At 46.2% G+C, this 18,601-nt stretch overlaps 1 protein-coding gene across 3 annotated transcripts in view; it reads right to left on the bottom strand.

The window, feature by feature from the left end:
• The window catches only part of FAM222B (family with sequence similarity 222 member B), a 97,522-nt gene that overhangs the window by 74,753 nt on the left and 4,168 nt on the right, over positions 1-18,601 (bottom strand). Inside the window, exons 2-3 of one of the 3 annotated variants that reach the window (XM_050763201.1) lie at positions 14,289-14,322; positions 9,245-9,389 (exon numbers count right to left, since the gene is read on the bottom strand). The exons of 1 other annotated variant lie outside the window; for it this stretch is intronic. The gene's annotated coding sequence lies outside the window, so the exon portion shown is untranslated. The remainder of the gene's footprint in view (positions 1-9,244; positions 9,390-14,288; positions 14,323-18,601) is intronic. One more of the 3 variants, XM_050763200.1, reaches the window with a different exon arrangement.

The raw sequence follows: 18,601 nt of genomic DNA on the forward strand, positions 1-18,601 counted from the left end.
AAAATATTTTTTAAAAAGGCCGGGCAGCACAGTGGCTCATACCTGTAATGCCAGCACTTTGGGAGGCTGAGGCAGGTGGATCACCTGAGGTCAGAAGTTCAAGACCAGCCTGGCCAACATGGTGAAACCCCGTCTCTACTAAAAATACAAAAATTAAGCCGGATGCGGTGGCGTATACCTGTAATCCCAGCACTTTGGGAGGCTGAAGCAGAAGAATCGCTTGAACCCAAGAGGCGGAGGTTGGAATGAGCCGAGATTGCACCATTGCACTCCAGCCTGGGCAACAAGAGCAAAACTCCAACTCAAAAAAAAAAAAAACAAAATTAGCTGGGCATGGTGGCAGGCGCCTGTAATCCCAGCTACTCGGGAGACTGAAGCAGAAAGAACTGCTTAAAACCCAGGAGGCAGAGGGTGCACTGAACTGAGATCACGCCACTGCACTCCAGCCTGGGCGACAGAGCAAGAGTCCGTCTAAATATATATATATTATATATATATATGAAAATAAAATTAGCCAGGCGTGGTTCCAGGCGCAGGTAGTCCCAGCTACTCAGGAGGCTGAGGCAGGAGAATCACTTGAACTTGGGGCAGAGGTTGCAGTGAGCCGAGATCGCGCCATTGCACTCCAGCCTGGGCAAGAGATCGAGACTCCGTCTTGCGGGGTGGGGGCGGGGGGCGGGAAGCCACATATTCAACTGGAATACAAACAGGTAAGTACTTAGTTACAATGACACAGGAAGTTTTCAAAGAAACTGGATACCAAAACCTGTTACCAAAAAAAAAACCAAAAAAAAATGATCAAATGTTTCTTCATCTTACTTTTCCCCTTCAATCAACTACAATTAGACTTCTATTTCCACCACTCCAATGAACGGGTCTACTGGAAGTCACCAATAATCCCTAGGTCCCTAGCTTGTCAAATCCTGTGAGTACTTCTCTGTTACATGACCTCTATATAGCATTCAACAGAGCTCACCACTCCGTGTTTTTTGTTTTTTGTTTTTTTTGAGACAGTGTCTAGCTCTGTCACCTGGAGTGCAGTGGCACAATCACTGCTTACTGCAGCCTCAACCTCCCAGACTCAAGTAATTCTCCCACCTCAGCCTCCTGAATAGCTGGGACTACCACAGGCATGTGCCACCAGACAGCTAATTTTCTATTTTTTGTAGACACAGGGTCTTACTATGTTACCCAGGCTGACCACTCCCTTCTTGAAACACTTCTTTACTTGCCTTCTATAGCATCACTTTCTGGGTTTTCCACCTACCTCACTAGCTAGTCCTTCTCTTTCAAATTGCTCTTCTCTAGCCACAAACCATCCGTAGATGACCTCCTGATTAAATTCCATGACTTCAAATTCTATCTATTTCAGCTCAGAATTCTCCTAGGAATGCCAGGCATTTCTATCCAACTGCCTATCTAATTTCTCCATTTGGATACCTAATAAGTATCTCAAACCTGGCAGGACCAAAAGATAATTTTTTTTTTTTTTTTTTGGACAGAGTCTCGCTCTGTCACCCAGGCTGGAGTGCAGTGGCACAATCTCGGCTCACTGCAAGCTCTGCCTCCCAGGTTCATGCCATTCTCCTGCCTCAGCCTCCTGAGTAGCTGGGACTACAGGTGCCCGCCACCATGCCCAGCTAATTTTTTGTATTTTTAGTAGAGACGGGGTTTCACCGAGTTAGCCAGGATGGTCTCAATCTCCTGACCTCACCATCCACCCGCCTCGGCTTCCCAAAGTGCTGGGATTACAGGCATGAGCCACCGCGCCGGCCGACAATTTTTTTTTTTTTATTTTAGACAAATTATCACTCTGTTGCCAGGGCTGAAGTGTAGTGGCACAATCACAGCTCACTGCAACCTCCACCCCCTGGGCTCAAGCCATCCTCCCACCTCAGCCCCTCAAGTAGCTGGGACCACAGGCATGTACCACCACACATGGCTAACTTTCTTATTTTTTGTAGACACGGGTTCTCTCTATCTTACCCAGGCTGGTCTGAAACTCCTGGGCTCAGGCGATCCTCTTGTCTCAGCCCCCAAAGTGCTGGGTTACAGGCATGAGCCACCACTGTCCAAGAATTCTAGACAATTATATTCTGCTAGGCTTACTCATCTCAATTAACAGCATCAACCATTTACTTCCCTGGTTGCTCCAGTCAATAATCTAGAAGTTATCCATGATTCCTTATTACCTGTAACAATCCCAAAGCAAGCCCTGTCAACTTCACTTCCAAAAGACATGCCAAATCTGTCCACCTTTCCACAGCTTTTATACCATCACCCCAGTCCAAGTTACCATAAAGTCTCATGTGATTCGTGCAAAGAGCCTTGTTACTGGTCTCCTTGCTTCCTTCTACAATCCATTTATTTTTGGAGATGGAGTTTCGCTCTTGTTGCCCAGGCTAGATTGCAATGGTGTGATCTCGGCTCACCGCAAACCGGGTTCAAGCAATTCTCCTGCCTCAGTTTCCTGAGTAGCTGGGTTACAGGCATGCGCCACCACGCCCAGCTAATTTTGTATTTTTAGTAGAGATGGGGTTTCCCCATGTTGGTCAGGCTGGTCTCGAACTCCCAACCTCAAGTGATCCACCCACCTTGGCCTCCCAAAGTGCTGGGATTACAGGCGTGAGCCACCGCGCCCACACTACAATCCATTTCTTTTTCTTTTTTTTTTTTTTTTTTGAGACGGAGTCTCGCTCTGTCTCCCGAGCTGGAGTGCAGTGGCCGGATCTCAGCTCACTGCAAGCTCTGCCTCCCGGGTTCACGCCATTCTCCTGCCTCAGCCTCCCGAGTAGCTGGGACTACAGGCACCCGCTACCTCGCCCAGCTAGTTTTTTGTATTTTTTAGTAGAGACAGGGTTTCACCATGTTCACCAGGATGGTCTCGATCTCCTGACCTCGTGATCCGCCTGTCTCAGCCTCCCAAAGTGCTGGGATTACAGGCTTGAGCCACCGCGCCCGGCCACTACAATCCATTTCTTTTTTTTTTTTTTTTTTTGAGACAGAGTCTCGCTCTGTCGCCCAGGCTGGAGTGCAGTGGCACAATCTCGGCTCACTGCAAGCTCCGCCTCCCAGGTTCACGCCATTCTCCTGCCTCAGCCTCCTGAGTAGCTGGGACTACAGGCGCCCGCCACCGCGCCTGGCTAATTTTTTGTATTTTTTAGTAGAAACGGGGTTTCACCGTGGTCTCGATCTCCTGACCTTGTGATCCGCCCGCCTCGGCCTTCCAAAGTGCTGGGATTACAGGCGTGAGCCACCGCGCCCGGCTACAATCCATTTCTAACACAGCAACTGATCATTCTTTCTAGTCACAAATCAAGTCATATCATACTCATACTTAAAAACTCCAAAGGAGGCTGGGTGCAGTGGTTCACGCCTGAAATCCCAGCACTTTGGGAGGCCAAGGCAGGTGAATTGCCTGAGCTTAGGAATTTGAGACCAGACTGGGCAACATGGTGAAATCTGATCTCTACCAAAAATACAAAAAAATTAGCCAGACGTAGAGGCGTGCACCTATGGTCCCAGCTACTTGAGAGGCTGAGGGGGGAGGATCCCTTAGCCCAGTGGTAGAGGTTACAGTGAGCCAAGATTGCGCCACTGCACTCCAACCTAGGTGACAGAGTGAGACCCCATCTAAAAAAAAAAAAAAAAAAACACTCCAAAGGAAACGAAACACCTTACCCTAGCTTCCAAATCTCACTGTCATGTAGCCTCTACCTTTCTCATCTCTGGTCATTCTCTCCTTCATTCACCGTATTCAAACAATACTGGCCTGATTTCTGTTCCTCTAACATACCAAGTTCATTCCTCCTTAGGTGCTCTGCACTATAATGTTTGATCTGCTGATCTTCATATACTCCTAGATCTTAAATGCCATATCCTCAGAGAGATAGTCTCCCAATCTAAAGTAGCTATTCATTTCATATTATCACATCCTCTATTTTTCTTTATAGTATTTATCATTAACTGATTTTTATTTTGTTTTATTTTTGAGATGGAGTCTCGCTCTATCTCGCAGGCTGTACAGTGGCACGATCTTGGCTCACTGCAACCTCCGCCTCCAGGGTTCAAGCAATTCTCCTGCCTCAGCCTCCCAAGTAACTGGGATTACAGGCATCCACCACCATGACCAGCTAATTTTTGTATAAAAGTAGAGATGGGGTTTCGTCATGTTGGCCAGGTTGGTCTTGAACTCCTGGCCTCAAGTGATCCACCCACCTAGGCCTCCCAAAGTGCTGGGATTACCGTGCCCGGCCATTAACTGACTTTTTTATTGTTTTTTTGAGACTGAGTCTTGCTCTGTAGCCCAGGCTGGAGTTCTGTGGCACGATCTTGGCTCCCTGTAACCTCTGCCTGCCGGTTCAAGCGATTATCCTGCCTCAGCCTCCTGAATAGCTGGGACTGCAGGCTCATGCCACCACACCCAGCTAATTTTTGGTATTTTTAGAAGAGACAGGGTTTCACCATGTTGGCCAAGCTGGTCTTGAACTCCAGACCTCAAGTGATCTGCCTGCCTCGGCCTCCCAAAGTGCTGGGTTTACAGGCATAAGCCACCCATGCCCGGCCATTAACTGATTTTTAAAAAGCTGTCTGTTGCTGGACACGGTGGCTCACGCCTGTAATTCCAGCACTTTGGGAGGCTGAGGCCGGTGGATCACTGGAGGTCAGGAGTTCGTGACAAGCCTGACCAACATGGTGAAACCGCGTCTCTACTAAATACAAAAAAAACAGCCGGGCGTGGTGGTGCATGCCTGTAATCTGAGTTGCTTGGGAGGCTGAGACAGGAGAATTGCTCATACCTGGAAGGCGGAGGTTGTGGTTGTGGTGAGCCGAGATCGCACCATTGCACTCCACCCTGGGCAACAAGAGCGGAACTCCGTCTCAAAACACAAAAACAAAAAAAAGCTGTTTGTTGTCTGTTTGCCCTCACTGGAATGTATGCTCCATAACAGCAGGGACTTTGTCTATCTTGTTTTGTGTACCACCAATGCTGAAAACACAGTAGAAACTCAATATATTTGGCAGGCTTAGTTGTTAGGTGCTGACATTAAAAAGGTAAAAAAGGGCCAAGCACTCACACTTGTAATCCCAGCACTTTGGGAGGCTGAGGTGGGAGGGTCACTTGAAGCCAGGAGCTTGAGACCAGCATGGGCAATATAGCGAGACCTTGTCTTGGCCAAAAAAAATTTTTTTTCATTAGCCAGGCACAGTGGCTTGTGTCTACTCTCCCAGCTACTTGGGAGGCTGACACAAGAGGATCATTTAGGCCCAGGAATTTGAGGTTGCAGTGAGCTATAACAGCACCACTATACTCTAGCCTGGTGGAGAATTAAACTCTGTCTCAAAAAAGAAAAAAAAACAGTCCGGACAACATATTGAGACCCCATCTCCACAAAATATTTTAAAAATTAGCTGGCACACTGGCTTGCATCTGTAGTCCTAGCTACTTGGGAGGCTGAGGCAGGAGGATTGCTTGAGCCCAAGAGTTTAGAAGCTGCAGTGAGTTATGACAATGCCATGGCACTCCAAGCCTGGGAACACAGTGAGATCCTGTCTATTAAAAAAAAAAGTGAAAAAGGCATAACCCCTACCTACAAAAAGCTCACAATCCAGATGAGGAAACAGAATGGCAATTAAATAACAAATGTAAGGAACATGCATTTTATTTTATAGAATGAGATGTTGCCCTTTAAACAACGTAAAAAACAATAATAAAGGTAATGTTAGCAGGATAGTAAAATGTCAGAGTAGCCCATCAGCAAGAGTGATTAATAGTGCCTTGGGAATGGGGAAGACTTCACAGAAGAAATTAACTATGAGCTAAATCCTAAAGCTTAATTAGGAGAGTCTTGGTTATGTTTGTTCAGATAATTGGTTATGTTTGTCTATTTTGGAAGAAATGTCCTTGGAAGAAAATAGCTTGAGCAAAAATATAATAAAGTGAGGCAGGATGATGGAATCAAGCATCTGCTACGTATCAGGCACCAGGGCCTTAAAGGGAAAGGGCATAAGTAATCTTACAGCTTAGGAAGATCACTCTTGTGGCAGTGTGGTGGACAGACTAGAGAGAGGTGATAAGCCTCGAGACATGCAGATTAGTTAGGAGGCTACTGTAACTGTCGAAATATGAAATAAAAAAGGTCTCATCCAAGAATTTGGCAGTATGTTACAAATGAAAAAATGCAGATTTAGGAGACCTTCAATGTTAAAATCAGAACTGGGACCAACCAGATATGTCGGATAAAGGGTAAGGAGAAATCAAGGTCAAATTCAAATTTTTTTTTTATTTTTGAGACAGAGTTTCACTCTTGTTGCCCAGGCTGGAGTGCAATGGCGTGATCTCAGCTCACGGCAACCTCCGCCTCTTGGGTTCAAGCGATTCTCCTGCCTCAGCCTCCCGAGAAGCTGGGTGAGAGGGAAACCTTGTCTCAAAAAAACAAAGTGAGCTGGGCACAGAGGCTCACACCTGTAATCCCAGCACTTTGGGAGGCTGAGGTGACCAGCACTTGATCCCAGGAGTCCAAGACCAGCCTGGGCAACATGGCAAAACCCCATCTCTAAAAAAATATATACCCACAAAAAATTAGCCAGGCATGGTGGCGCGCCATCTGTAGTGCCGGCGACTCAAGAGGCTTAGGTGGGAGGATCGCTTGAGCCCGGAGGCAGAGGTTGCAGTGAATTGTGATTGTGCCACTGAACTCCAGCCTGAGCTACAGAGAAGACTCTGACTCAAAAACAAAACAAAACAAAACAGAACAAAACAAAAAACCCACAACTGCATTTCTAAGTAAAATAAATTCAAAAGGATTTAAATTTTCTAGACTTTTCACTTTTAATTATGTAAAACATATTAAAAAAGAAAATTAAGCTAAAAATTCAAATGTATTTAGGGAATTACATTTCTGGAATTAGTCTTTAAAGCCTCTCTTCTCCGCCCAGACAAAAACAAACACTCTTTTAGTGTTCAGTTCTAAGAGTTATCATAAATGCATAGTCGTGTAACCACAACCACAATCAAAACATGGAACAGTCATGTCACCCCCCAAAAATTTCCTCATACTATCTCTTTGCAGTCAAACTCTCTACATTTTTTTTTTTTTTTTTTTTTTGAGACAGTCTCGCTCTGTCACCAGGCTGGAGTGCAGCGTGGTGCCATCTCGGCTCATGGCAACCTCCGACTCCCAGGTTCAAGCGATTGTCCTGCCCCAGCGTTCCGAGTAGCTAGGACTACAGGTGCGCGCCACCATGCCCAGCTAATTTTTGCATTTTTAGTAGAGACAGGGTTTAATTATGTTGGCCAGTCTGGTCTTGAACTCCTGACCTCGTGATCTGCCCGCCTCGGCCTCCCAAAGTGCTGGATTACAGGCGTGAGCCACCGCACTTGGCCACTCTCTCTCTACAGTTTTTTTTTTTTTTTTTGAGATGGAGTTTCACTCTTGTTGCCTAGGCTGGAGTGCCATGGTGCCATCTTAGCTCACCGCAACCTCCACCTCCCAGGTTCAAGCGATTCTCCCGCTTCAGCCTTCCTGAGTAGCTAGGATTACAGGCAAGCGCCACCACACCTGGCTAATTTTGTATTTTTAATAGAGACGGAGTTTCTCCATGTTGGTCAGGCTGGTCTCAAACTCCCGACCTCAGGTGATCTGCCCCAACTCGGCCTCCCAAAGTGCTGGGATTACAGGCATGAACCACTGCACCCGGCTCACTCTCTCTCTACTCTTATCCCCAGGCAATCACTGATCTGTTCCCCACTGTCCTTATAGTTTTGAGTTTTCCCCAGAACATCATACAAATGCAGTCATACAGACTACAGCCTTTTGAGTTTTGTTTCTTTCATTGAGCATAATACCAATGAATTTCATTCACATTACTGCATATGTGAATAGTTCCTTTTTATTGCTGAAGAGTATTCCATTGTATAGATATATCACAGTTTATCCATTCCCCAGCTAAGAGTCATTCAGGTTCTTTCCAGTTTGTGGTGACTATAAATAAAGCTGCTGTAAACAGTCACAGACAAGTTTTTTTGTGAACACAGATTTTTATTTCACTTGAATAAATACTTAGGTCATATTTATTTATTTATTTAGGAGACACAGTCTCACTCTGTCTCCCCGGCTAGAGTGCAGTGGCGCAATTTCAGCTCACTGCAACCTCCACCTCCCAGGTTCACGCGATTCTCCTGCCTCAGTCCCCAAGTAGCTGGGACTACAGGCACATGCCACCACACTGACTTAACTTTTGTATTTTTTTTTTTCTGTCAAGACAGAGTTTTGCCATGTTGCCCTGGCTGATCTCAAACTCTTGGGATCCAGTGATCTGCCTGCCTTGGCATCCTAAAGTGTTGGGATTAAAGGCATAAGCCACTGGGTCCAGCCCATTTTTTTAATGGCGTTGTTTGCTTTCTTCTCGTTGAGTTTTGAGCTCCTTATACATTTTTTTTTTTTTTTTTTTTGAGATGGAGTCTAGCTCTATCACCCAGGCTGGAGTGCAGTGGCACAATCTCGGCTCACTGCAACCTCTGCCTCCCAGATTCAAGTAATTCTCCTGCCTCAGCCTCCCAAGTAGCTGGGATTACAGGCATGTGCCACCACGCCTGGCTAATTCTTTTTGTATTTTCAGTAGAGACGGGGTTTCACCATATTGGCCAGGCTAGTCTCGAACTCCTGACCTTGTGATCCACCTGCCTCGCCCTCCCAAAGTGCTGGGATTACAGGCACGAGCCCCCGTGCCCGCACCTTTTTTTTTGAGAGCGTGTCTTGCTGTTGCCCAGGCTGCAGAGCAGTGGTGCGATCTCGGCTCACTGCAACCTCCACCTCCCAGGTTCAAAAGATTCTCCTGCCTCAGCCTCCCGAGTAGCTGGGACTATAGGCGCAAGCCACTATGCCTGGCTAATTTTTTGTATTTTTAGTGGAGATGAGGTTTCAATGTGTTAGCCAGGATGGTCTCGATCTCCTGACCTCGTAATCCACCCATCTTCGCCTCCCAAAGTGCTTGGATTACAGGTGTAAGTCACTTCGTCCAACCTCTTTATACATTTCTAATATGACCTGCATGTCTGATATATAATTGGCAAACATTTCTCCCAGTGTGTTGCTTATATTTTCATCTACTTGATAGTCTACTGCAAAGCAAAAGTTTTTAATTTTGATGAAATCCAATGTATCAACTTTTTATTTTATGGATCTTGCTTTTGGTGACATATCTAAGAACTCTTTGCCTAGCTCAATGTAATAAGGATTACCTGTTATCTTCTTTTAAATCTCTTATAGTTTAGGCCGGGCATGGTGGCTAACACCTGTAGTCCCAGCACTGTGGAAGGCTGAGGTAAGCAGATGGCTTGAGTCCAGGAGTTTGAGACCAGTCTGGGCAACATGGCAAAACCCCACCTTTATTTAAAAAAAAAAAAAAAAAAAAATTAAAATTAAAATTAAAACAAAATAATAAAAAAATTTATAATTTTACAAATTACATTTAGGTGTAATTGTTGAGATGACTATTCTTTCTCCACTGAATTGCCCTTGCACCTTGGTCAAATATCAATAGCCATATTTAATAGTGTGAATCTGTTGTTTTTGTTTTTTTTTTCCTTGAGACGGAGTCTTGCTCTGTTGCCCAGGCTGGAGTGCAGTGGCGCGGTCTCAGCTCACTGCAACCTCCGCCTCCCAGGTTTACGCCAGCCTCCCGAGTAGCTGGGACTACAGGCGCCTGCCCCCACGCCCGGCTAATTTTTTGTATTTTAAGTAGAGACGGGGTTTCACCGTGTTAGCCAGGATGGTCTCGATCTCCTGACCTCATGATCCAACCACCTCGGCCTCCCAAAGTGCTGGGATTACAAGCATGAGCCACCGTGCCCAGCCTGTTTCTTTTTTTTCTTTTTTTTTTTTTTTTTGAGATGGAGTCTCGCTCTGTCACCTAGGCTGGAGTGTAGTGGAATGATCTCAGCCACTGCAACCTCTGCCTCCTGGGTTCAAGTGATTCTCCTGCCTCAGCCTCCTGAGTAACTGGGACTACAGGTGCGTATCAGCACGCCCCACTTATTTTTGTATTTTTAGTAGAGATGGGTTTTCACTATGTTGGCCAAGCTGGTCTCAAACTCCTGACCTCAAGTGATCCCCCACCTCGACCTCCCAAAGTCCTGGGATTACAGGCATAAGCCACCATGCCCAGCCTGAATCTATTTCTGAACCTCTGTTCTGTTCATTGATCTATGTATCTATCCTTCTGCCAACACCACACTGTTTTGATTACTATAGCTTTTCAGTAAGTCTTGAAATCAGATAGTATTAGTCTTCCAACTCTGTTGTCCTTTTTCAAAATTGTTTTGGCTATTTTATTTTAGTCCCTTTGCCTTTCCATATAAATTTTAGAATCAGTTTGTCAAATACTTTTTTTTTTCCTTGATACAGGGTCTCACGTTGTCACCCGGGCTGGAGTGCAGTGATGTGATCTTGGTTCACTGCAACCTCCACTTTCTGGGCTCAAGCAATCCTATTGCCTCAGCCTCCAGAGTACCTGGGATTACAGGTGTGAGCAACCATACCCGGCTAATTTTTGTATTTTTTGTAGAGATGGGATTTCACCATGTTTCCCAGGCTGGTCTCAAACCTGGGAACTCCTAGGCTCAAGCAATACACCCACCTCTGCCTCCCAAAGTACTGAGATTACAGGCATGAACCACCATGCCTGACCATGTCAAAGACTTTTTAAACTTTCCCACAAAGTGTCTACTTTTTTTTTTTTTTTTTTTTGAGGCGGAGTCTCGCTCTGTGGCCCAGGCTGGAGTGCAGTGGCATGATCTCGGCTCACTGCAAGCTCCGCCTCCCGGGTTCACAACATTCTCCTGCCTCAGCCTCCCGAGTAGCTGGGACTTACAGGCGCCTGCCACCGCGCCCGGCTAGTTTACCGTATTTTTAGTAGAGATGGGGTTTCACTGTGTTAGCCAGGATGGTCTCGATCTCCTGACCTCGTGATCCACCCGCCTCAGCCTCCCAAAGTTCTGGGATTACAGGCTTGAGCCACCGTGCCCGGCCAAAGTGTCTCCTTTTAAGTAGGGGTTAGCTTCCTAGATTTACTTAAAGAAAAAAATGCCGGGTGCGGTGGCTCAAGCCTGTAATCCCAGCACTTTGGGAGGCCGAGACGGGTGGATCACGAGGTCGGGAGATCAAGACCATCCTGGCGAACACGGTGAAACCCCGTCTCTACTAAAAAATACAAAAAACTAGCCGGATGGCGGGCGCCTGTAGTCCCAGCTACTCGGGAGGCTGAGGCAGGAGAATGGCGTGAACCCAGGAGGCGGAGCTTGCAGTGAGCTGAAATCCGGCCACTGCACTCCAGCCTGGGTGGCAGAGCGAGACTCCATCTCAAAAAAAAAAAAAAAAAGAAAAAGAAAAAAACAATGCAGGGCCGGATGCAGTGGCTCACGCCTGTAATCCCAACACTTTGGGAGGCCAAGGCGGGCGGATCACGAGGTCAGGAGATTGAGATCATCCTGGCTAACAGAGTGAAACCCCGTCTCAACTAAAAATACAAAAAAATTAGCCAGGCATGGTGGCGGGCACCTGTAGTCCCAGCAGCTCGGGAAGCTGAGGCAGGAAAAAGGCGTGAACCCGGGAGGCGGAGCTTGCAGTGAGCCGAGATCAGGCCACTGCACTCCAGCCTGGGCAACACCGCAAGACTCTGTCTAAAAAAAAAAAGAAAAAAAAGATGGAGGTATTAGAAGGATTAGAAATCTAACATCTATTTTTCAAGATTCTTCTTTTTAATTTTTTTTTTTTTTTTTTTTTTTGACGGAGTCTCGCTCTGTCACCCAGGCTGGAGTGCAGTGGCACCATCTCGGCTCACTGCAAGCTCCGCCTCCGGGTTTCACGCCATTCTCCTGCCTCAACCTCCTGAGTAGCTGGGACTACAGGCGCCCGCCACCACGCCCAGCTAATTTTTTGTATTTTAAGTAGAGACAGGGTTTCACCGTGTTAGCCAGGATGGTCTCGATCCCCTGACCTCGTGATCCGCCCGCCTTGGCCTCCCAAAGTACAGGGATTACAGGCGTGAGCCACTGCGCCCAGCTCAAGATTCTAATTTTTCACTTGCACAGCTGTTATGAGATTTCCTGCAGTTGTCCAGAGGAAAAGAAAAATGTTTTATATAAAAATATGTATCATTCTTTAGTACAACAGAGTTGAAAACCCATTTTTCATAAAAGACAAGCTATTCATTCCAAACAGTGACAATAAAATGTTAAGCTTCTTGTACTTTACAAACAATGGTCCCTCTGCTGCCAATGATCTTCCTCTGACTCTTCACCTAAATCGTACTCATCCTTCAGGTCTTTGGACAATCCTCCATCCACAAGCCTTCCTTGATTCTCCCCAAATATGGGTTAAGGGTTAACATATTTTCATTACACTCTAAAGACCTCTATCATCACTCTTAACTCTGTGATTGAGAGTTAACTTGTTTCTCCCATCAGGACATAAACTCTAGGTGGGTATGAAGGAGAAAACACTAAATACTTATATTTTAGCTCCTAGCACAGACAGAGCAATACGTAAGTTTTTGTTCTTAATGACCAATTGCGCCGGGCACAGTGGCTCAAGCCTGTAATCCCAGCACTTTGGGAGGCCGAGACGGGCGGATCACGAGGTCAGGAGATTGAGATCATCCTGGCTAACACGGTGAAACCCCGTCTCTACTAAAAAGTACAAAAAAACTAGCCAGGCAAGGTGGCGGGCGCCTGTAGTCCCAGCTACTCGGGAGGCTGAGGCAGGAGAATGGCGTGAACCCGGGAAGCGGAGCTTGCAGTGAGCTGAGATCCGGCCACTGCACTCCAGCCTGGGCAACAGAGCGAGACTCCGTCTCAAAAAAAAAAAAAAAAGACCAATTGCTTTGAATAACAGCAAGAAGGGGGAGAAGTTGAAAACAGGATGTCCTACCTTGCAAACAAGCTATAAAAAGAATCCTCCAAAAAAGTGGAAAGTGATGCCAGTTAAAAAAGAAAGGCTGGGCACAGTGGCTCACACCTAAAATCCTAGCACTTTGGGAGGTTGAGGCAGGAGGATCACTTGAGGCCAGGATTTGGACAGCACCCTGAGCAACACAGTGAGACTCTGTTTCTATTAAAAAAAAAAAAAAAGGAAAGGGGCCAGGCACGGTGGCTCAGGCCTGTAATCCCAGCACTTTGGGAGGCTGAGACAGGCGGATTACAAGGTCAGGAGTTTGAACCCAGGAAACGGAGGTTGCAGTGAGCCGAGATCGCCCCACTGCACTCCAGCCTGGGCGACAGAGGGAGACTTCCTCTCAAAAAAAAAAAAAAAAGACAAGTTCCACTGGGCATGGTGGCTCACGCCTGTTATCCCAGCATTTTGGGAGGCCGAAGCAGGTGGATCACCTGAGGTCAGGAGTTTGAGACCACCCTGGCCAACATGGTGAAACCCCGTCTCTACTAAAAATACAAAAATTAGCTGGGCATGGTGGTGTGAGCTTGTAGTTCCAGCTACTTGGGAGAGGCAGGAGTATTGCTTGAATCCCGGAGACTAAGGTTGCAGTGAGCCGAGATCGTGCCACTGTACTCCAGCCTGGGCGACAGAGTGACACTTTGTCTCAAAAAAAAAAAAAAAAGTTCACAGAAAAAAAAAATTGAAAAATAAGGAAAAGGACTAGCACTGTACTATGAAGTAGTAGTTGTCATGCCACATTCCTGCAAGGCTAATCTCTCAAAGATATGAATGAACAACATATAAAGCAACTGAAGCTTGGACTCACAAGGTCATCAATCTGACTTTAACTACTAATATGTCAATGACTACTAAATCTGTATCTTCCTTCTGAACCTTTCTACTCAAGACCTATATATATATATCCGGAAGCCTATTGGATTTGCTATTGGATTTCCCAGATACCTCAAATACTACACACCAAAATCAAACTTATTTCCCTCAAATGTAATAACCTCTTTTACTCTTGTATTCCCTAACTTGGTTAATGACATCACATTCCACTTAATTGTCCAAGCCAGCAATTTCAACTCCATCGTTGACAACTCCTTCTTCTCTACCCATTCCCCAATATAAAGTCAATGAGATCCTTTTAGTTACTCTCCTAAAAAGTTATTCAATCTGTCTACAATTCCACCATGACTACTGTGCCTGATATCTTCAATATCTCTCAAGTCATCACACCAGTCTCCCAACCAACTAGTCTCCCTACAATCAATTGTGCCTTTTAAAATCTAACTTCTACAATGTCAACAGTTACTTCTACTTAAATAGTGATCTAAACATGTTCCTTACCTGGTTTAAAAACTCTTCCATGACTCCTCAGCACCTACAAAATAAAATTCAGACCCCTTACTAAGGTCACCCATAACTGGATTCCAACCCATCTCTCACCTCACTTCCTTCTATTCCTTCCTCATACCCCATGATCTTGCCACATTAAACTAGTCCACATGTCCATACTTCTTGCACATCTGTATCTTTGTACAAGCTATTTTTCTCACTTCAAACAGTCACTTTTCCAATCCTTTTTTTGGCTGACTCAGCCAAATTGTATTCCTCCTTCAAGACCCAACTGACTCTCTAGGAAGTCTTCTCTAACTTTCCCCTCCCACTACAAGGCAGAGCTAATGTTCCCATAGCACTTAGTACAGATCTCTATTACAGCACTTATTGTACTGACTCAGAACTATTTATGTGCTGGTCTCTAATTAAAATGTGGCTGCTTTTTACAACTAATTGATACAACAAGTTACAAATTTCTTTGTTGCTTCTTCATTCCCACTGCTTCACTTGGCTAGCCTTAAAAACAAAAAAAAAAAGGCTGGGTGTGGTGGCTCATGCCTGTAATCCCAGAACTTTGGGAGGCTAAGGCCGGTGGATCACGAGGTCAGGAGATCGAGACCATCCTGGCTAACACGGTGAAACCCTGTATCTACTAAAAATACAAAAGATTAGCCAGGCCTGATGGCGGGCGCCTGTAGTCCCAGCTACTCGGGAGGCTGAGGCAGGAGAATGGCGTGAACCCGGGAGGCGGAGCTTGCAGTGAGCTGAGATCAGGCCACTGCACTCCAGCCTGGGCGACAGAGCGAGACTCCGTCTCAAAAAAAAAAAAAAAAAAAAAAGGAATTCTCAATCCCAGCCTCCCAAGTAGCTGGGATTACAGGCGCCTGCCACCACGCCCAGCTAATATTTTTAGTAGAGACGGGGTTTCACCATCTTGGCCAGGATGGTATTGAACTCCTGACCTCGTGATCTGCCCACCTCGGCCTCCCAAATTGCTGGGATTACAGGTGTGAGCCACTGCATCCGGCCAACAGTGAACACTTTAAAAATGATTTTGTCATTTATATTTTAATTCCCTCCCAGCGCCTAGCACAAGATATAACACACGATAGACACTTAAATATTTGCTGAAGTTGATTGCTGAAAGGATCAACTCCAACATTTTTCAACGAGGCCACAGAACCCACAAAGCTTACGATTCAAGCCTAGTTATGGCTTACTGGTAGAAAAAAAGACATTACACAAATTCGCAAATTGATACTTACGTTGTTTCTAGATTTGCATATTTTTCCCAACTAGTTTCAGGGTCAGTTCCCAGAAAATTGGTAACCAAGTAAATCTTTTAAACACAACACTTATTTTTGTTGTTGTTTTAAATAGGGTCTCACTCTGTCTCCCAGGCTGGAGTGCAATAGTGTGATTACAGCTCGGATTACTGCTCACTGCATCCTTGATCTCTTGGACTCAAGTGATCCTACCACCTCAGCCTCCCAAGTAGCTGGGACTATAGGTACATGCCACCACACCCAGCTCATTTTTAATTTTTTGTAAAGGGAGGGTTTCACCATATTACCCAGGCTGGTCTGGAACTCCTGGGCTCAAGTGATCCTCCTCCTAGGCCTCCCAAAGTGCTGATATTACAGGCATGAACCACCATGCAGACCAAAATCACTTCTTATTTTTATTTATTTTTTTCAGAGTCTCCCTCTGTTGTTGCCCAGGCTGGAGTGCAGTGGCGTGATCTCTGCTCACTGCGACCTCCGCCTCCTGTGTTTAAGCGATAAGCGAGTCTCCTGCTCAGCCTCTCGGATAGCTGGGATTACAGGCGTCCACCACCACGCCCAATTAATTTTTGTATTTTTAGTAGAGATGGGGTTTCACCATATTGGCCAGGCTGGTCTCGAACTCCTGACCTTGTGACCCACCCGCCTCGGCCTCCCAAAGTGCTGGGATCACAGGCGTAATCCACCGCACCTGGCCCTAAATCACTTCTTAAACGACCTGTATTTTCCCATGAAATAGTATGATCCAGTGTTGTACCAAACCACCATTTAATAATTGAGCCAGCACACACCTGTAATCCCAGCACTTTGGGAGGCCGCAAGGTGGGCTTGTAGCAGGACAAGGTGCAGACAAAACCCCTCAGACACCGAATTAAAGAAGGAAGGGCTTTATTTGGCCGGGAGCTTTGGCAAGACTCACGTCTCCAACAACTGAGCTCCCCAAGTGAGCAATTCCTGTCCCTTTCACGGGCTCACAACTCTAAGGGGGTCTGCGTGAGAGGGTCATGATCAATTGAGCAAGCAGGGGGTACGTGACTCTGGGCTGCATACACCAGTAATTAGAACAGGACGGCCGGGCGCGGTGGCTCAAGCCTGTAATCCCAGCACTTTGGGAGGCCAAGACGGGCGGATCACGAGGTCAGGAGATCGAGACCATCCTGGCTAACACGGTGAAACCCCGTCTCTACTAAAAAAATACAAAAAACTAGCCAGGCGAGGTGGTGAGCGCCTGTAGTCCCAGCTACTCGGGAGGCTAAGGCAGGAGAATGGCGTGAACCCAGGAGGCGGAGCTTGCAGTGAGCTGAGATCCAGCCACTGCACTCCAGCCTGGGCAACAGAGCGAGACTCCGTCTCAAAAAAAAAAAAAAAAAAAGAAAAGAACAGGACAGGGATTTTCACAGTGCTTTTCTATACAATGTCTGTAATCTATAGATAACATAACCTATTAGGTCGGGGGTAGATCTTTAACTACCAGGTCCAGGGTGTGGCGCCGGGCTGTCTGCTTATGGATTTCATTTCTGCCTTTTAGTTTTTACTTCTTCTTTCTTTGGAGGCAGAAATTGGGCATAAGACAATATAAGGGGTGGTCTCCTCCCTTAGGCTGATCACCTGAGGTCAGGAGTTCGAGACCAGCCAGGCCAACATGGCAAAACCCCCATCTCTACTAAAGTACAAAAATTAGCCAGGCATCGTGGTGGGCACCTGTAACCCCAGCTGCTCAGGAGGCTGAGGCAGGAGAAGCTTGAACCCAGACGGCAGAGGTTGCAGTGAGCCGAGATTGCGCCCCTGCGCTCCAGCCTGGGCGACAAGAGTGAGACTCCATCTCAAAAAGTAAACAAATAAATAAATAAAAATTAAAACAAAAATTGAACCAGCAAAGCAGATTACTTATTTCCCTCCTTGTATTAAATTCATCTTTAATAAAGAAAAGTTAGTATTTTTCTTGTTAAATTGTAGTCCTTTTCACTATAAGTCACAGAGCTTTGACAGGGAAACAATCAAGACCTTGAGAGGTAATAAGACAGAAGTAGATATTAAATACTTCTTTTTATTTTGTTTTGTTTTTTGTTTTTTGAGACGGAGTCTCACTCGCTCTGTCGCCCATGCTAGAGTGCCGTGGCACGAGCTTGGCTCATTACCACCTCCACCTCCTGGATTCAAACGCTTCTCCTGCCTCCGCCTCCCAAGTAACTGGGATTACCACCATGCCCAGCTAATCTTTGTATTTTTAGTAGAGACGGGGTTTCACCATGTTGACCAGGCTGGTTTCAAACTCCTGACCTCAAATGATCCACCCACCTCAGCCTCCCAAAGTGCTAGGATTACAGCAGTGAGCCAACATGCTCGACCAATAATTTTGTTTTTAAACATAATGTTTTTAGGCCGGGTGCAGTGGCTCACACCTGTAATCCCAACACTCTGGGAGGCAGAGGTGGGTGGATCATTTCAGGTCAGGAGTTCGAGACCAACCTGGCCAGCATGGTGAAACCCCATTTCTACTTAAAATACAAAAATTAGCCAGGCAGTTAGTGCCGTGCCTGTAATCTCAGCAATTCAGGAGGCTGAGGCAGGAGAACTGCTTGAGCCTGGGAGGCGGAGGTTGCAGTGAGTTGAGATGGCGCCACTGCACTCCAGTCTGGGCGACAGAGTGAGACCTTGTCTCAAAAAAATAACAAATTAATAAATAGAATTAAAAAAAAAAAAAGATTTTCAGCTGGGCGTGGTGGCTCACACCTGTAATCCCAGCACTTTGGGAAGCCAAGGCAGGCAGATCGCCTGAGGTCGGGAGTTCGAGACTAGCCTGGCCAACATGGTGAAATCCCATCTTTACTAAAAATACAAAAATTAGCCAGGTGTGGTGGCGTGTGCCTGTAATCCCAGCTACTCGAGAGGCTGAGGCCAGAGAATCACTTGAACCCAGGAGGCAGACGTTGCAATGAGCTGAGATCTCGCCACTGCACTCCACCCAGGGCAACAGAGTGAACCTCGGTATCAAAAAAATAGAATAAAACAAGGCAGGGCATGTTGGCTCACACCTAT

The sequence above is a fragment of the Macaca thibetana genome, chromosome 16 (assembly GCF_024542745.1).
Source record: "Macaca thibetana thibetana isolate TM-01 chromosome 16, ASM2454274v1, whole genome shotgun sequence".
Lineage (NCBI taxonomy): Eukaryota > Metazoa > Chordata > Mammalia > Primates > Cercopithecidae > Macaca > Macaca thibetana.